Source organism: Mustela nigripes, chromosome 15, assembly GCF_022355385.1.
Source record: "Mustela nigripes isolate SB6536 chromosome 15, MUSNIG.SB6536, whole genome shotgun sequence".
Lineage (NCBI taxonomy): Eukaryota > Metazoa > Chordata > Mammalia > Carnivora > Mustelidae > Mustela > Mustela nigripes.
In genome coordinates this window covers 18402777-18406879 of record NC_081571.1, presented here as the reverse complement: position 1 = coordinate 18406879, position 4103 = coordinate 18402777, and positions in this window count along the sequence as shown.

Sequence of the window (4103 nt, the reverse complement as noted above, 5' to 3'; positions counted from 1 at the left end):
TCAGAATAGTCTTCTAAGTAGCCAAAATTAAATCTAAGGGTTTAATATTAATATCAGCTGAAATGAAAAGATATACTCCTAAAATTAATTTTGGAGAACTTACTAGAAATGGGTAACAGTAGAGAAATTTAAAACTCTTTAGGTAAATGAAAAATGTATTAGCTAAGTATTTAAGAAAATCCTAAGGCCATTTTAACTAGACTCAAATAGTTCAGCATGATTCAGATAAGGCCCAACTGTAGATAATAATGAAAGGCTAGTTAACATCTATCACCTCACATATTTATAGTGTTTTTCTTCAAAATTAGAACTTTCAAGATCTACTCTCTCAGCAACTTTCAAATATATAAGATAGTATTATTAACTATAGTCCTAAGTCTTACTGTTCCTACTTCACATACAAATAAACAGACACTCAAAGTGGTCATGTTATAAGATGCCATAATAAAATACTGCCAGATTCTAAACCCTAGATTATCTGGGTTTAGTCCATGTTTTTCCACCCCTGTAAGATGATAATTGAAGTAAAGATGTGATTCTCAAAATGTGTAAATTATTGCTATTATCATACTCACTATTGTCTTGACATTAGGTTTTGGGGCAGTAATTTACCATAACAGTTGCACTACTGGAGTTCAATTTTTCCCACTTGTGAAAAAGACAAATAACACATTTCTACCTCTAATAAAAATTCTTAGTATGATTAAATTGAAAAGCATCTTTGGATCCACAAGGCTACCCAGTCAATAGAAAGGCACATTTCAAAGAAAGTTCTGGAAATAGTACTAGGAAACAGGCCTGAGGACAATCCCAGGGAGAAGGCACAGCTACAGATTCCCACAAAAGCCATGGACAAGCTTTATTTCCTCCTCTCCTTTACTGCTCATTCCCTTTTTCCATGCTTGGTTCACCAGTATTTTTCCTAATCTCCTATATTTCCTGTTTTACCATTTTAACCAGAGTATTGCATACAGTTAAAGCAGCATATAAACTGATTTAAACTTCTAGGGTAGTTCTAGCAAGTGTTTAAATCTAGGAATCATAATTTTAATATAGTGATAATGGTCTAAAATGGAAAAATTATATTGTAATATAATATTGTAAAACTATATTTAAACTTCAAAGACAACAAACATTTTATACTTGAGACAAAAATGTTTACCCAGAGGGTGCCTGAGTGGCTCAGTGTGTTAAAGCCTCTGCCTTCGGCTCAGGTCATGATCCCAGGGTTCTGGGATCAAGACCCACATCGGGCTTTCTGCTTAGCAGGGAGCCTGCTTCCCTCTCTCTCTCTCTCTCTCTCTCTCTCTCTGCCAGCCTCTCTGCCTACTTGTGATTTCTGTTAAATAAATAAATAAAATCTTAAAAAAAAATGGTTACCCAGAAATTCTTAATAATGACAACTCATTAACAAAGACTTTTCTACTCTTTATAAAACTTAAGTCTAGATCCTTCACGAGGTCCAGTACAGTACTTATTTTTAAAATAAAGTCCTGACCTCTAGTGGCTAAGTTGAATTAATAATTGAATATACTGAACAATCTTTTTTTTTTTTTTAAGATTTTATTTATTTACTTGACAGAGATCACAAGAGGCAGAGAGGCAGGCAGGTGGGGGGGATAGGCGGGGTGGGGGGGTGGGGGGGAGGGGAGCAGTCTCCCTGTTGAGTAGAGAACCCAACACGGGCTCAATCCCAGGACCCTGGGACCAGGACCTGAGCCGAAGCAGAGGCTTTAACCTACTGAGCCACCCAGGCACCCCTATACTGAACAATCTTCACATCAAAAAAGAGACAAGTCTTTTTTTTTAAATATTTTATTTATTTATTTGACAGAGAGATCAGAAGTAGGCAGAGAAGCAGGCAGAGAGAGACAGAGGAGGAAGCAGGCTCCCCGCAGAGCAGAGAGCCCGACGTGGGGCTCCATCCCAGAACCCTGAGATCATGACCTGAGCCAAAGGCAAAGCCTTTAACCCACAGAGCCACCCAGGCGCTCCAAGAGACATGTATTAAAAGCTCCCTAATGAATATAGTAGGCAACGTACAATTCCATCTATGAAATACTCGTAAAAAGAAGAAAAATAAGATTTCAATCTGATCTAGCCTCTAGGTCTAATACAACAACCAGGTTAGCAAAAATAAAAAGCTAGATTAAAAAGGTAAACACCAATCTAGAACATGGGAAATTCTATCCCATTTAAGATCCATTCCAGAAAGAAAAGAAGTAAAAGAAAGGAAAAGAAAAGTAAAGAAAAGAAGAAAGAAAGAAAAAAAGTGATGGGAGAGAAAACTCTTATGGATTAAAAGTGTCTTAAGAGGATACTATGTGGCATCTTAAAAACAAAACAAATGAATAAAACAAACAAAAAGTAGGATCAGAACTATAAATAGAGAGAACACTCTGATGGTTGCCAGAGGGAAGAGGGGTAGAGGGTTGGGCAAAATGGGTGAAAAGGAGTGGGAGAAATAGGCTTCCAGTTATGGAATGAATAAGTCAAGAGAATTAAAGGCACAGCATGGGGAATATAGTCAATGACATTGTAATAGCATTGTATGGTGTCATATGGTAAGCATCTGTCATAACCATGTGAACATAGCATAAGGAATAGACAAGTAGAATCACTATGCTATATATTTGAAACTAATGTAACATTGTAAGTCATACTCAAATTAAAAAAAAAATATATATATATATATATATATCGCCAACAGTGTAAGAGGGTTCCCCTTTCTCCACATCCTCTCCAACTCTTGTTTACTGTCTTAATTTTGGCCATTCTAACTGCTGTAAGGTGGTATCTCAGTGTGGTTTTGATTTGAATCTCCCTGATGGCTAATGAAATGAACATTTTTTCATGTGTCTGTTAGGTATTTGTATGTCTTCTTTGGAGAAACGTCTGGTCATGCCTTCTGCCCATTTTTTGACATGATTATCTGTTTTGTGTGTGTTGAGTTTGAGGAGATCTTTACAGATCTTTATAGATCTTGGATATCAGCCCTTTGTATTTTCTCGCAAAATATATTTGCGAATATCTTCTCCCATTCTGTGGATTGCCTCTTTGTTTTCCTGACGGTTTCCTTTGCTGTGCAGAAGCTTTTGCTCTTGATGAAGTCCCAAAAGTTCATTTTCACTTTTGTTTCCTTCGCTTTGGAGGCGTGTCTTGAAAGAAGTTGCTGTGGCTGATGTCAAAGAGGATACTGTCTATGTTCTCCTCTAGGATTTTGATAGATTCTTGCCTCATGCAGAGGTCTTTTATCCATTTTGAGTTTATCTTTGTGTATGGTATAAGAGAATGGTTGAATTTCATTCTTCTACACGTAGCTGTCCAATTTTCCCAGCACCATTTATTGAAGAGACTGTCTTTTTTCCACTGTATTCTTTTTCCTGCTTTGTTGAAGAATAGTTGACCATAGAGTTGAGTGCCCATATCTGGGTTCTCTACTCTGTTTGACTGGTCTATGCGTGGTTTGTGCAAGTACCATGCTGCTTGGTGATCACAGCTTTGTAGTAAAGCTTGAAATCAGGCAAGTTTGAAATCAGTTTTGTTTTTCTTTTTCAACATTTCCTTAGCAATTTGGGGTCTCTTCTGATTCCATACAAGTTTTAGGATTGTTTGTTCAGCTCTTTGGAAAATACTGGTTAAATTTAAATTAGGATGGCATTGAAAGTATAGATTGCTCTAGGCAGGATAGACATTTTAACAATGTTTATTCTTCCAATCCATAAGCAGGGAGTGCATTTCCATCTTTTTGTGTCTTCTTCAATTTCTTTCATGAGTGTTCTGTAGTTCCTCAAGTACAGATCCTTCACCTCTTTGGTTAGGTTTACTCCCAGATATCTTATGGTTCTTGGTGCTATAGTAAATGGAATCAATTCTCTAATTTCCCTTCTGTATTTTCATTGTTAGTGTATAAGAAAGAAACTGATTTCTATACATTGATTTTGCATCCTGCCACATTACTGAATTGCTGTATGAGTTCTAGTAGTTTGGGGGTGGCGTCTTTTGGGTTTTCCATATAAAGTATCATATCATCTGCAAAGAGAGAGAGAGTTTGATTTCTTTGCCAATTTGAATACCTTTTATTTCTCTTTGTTGTCTGATTG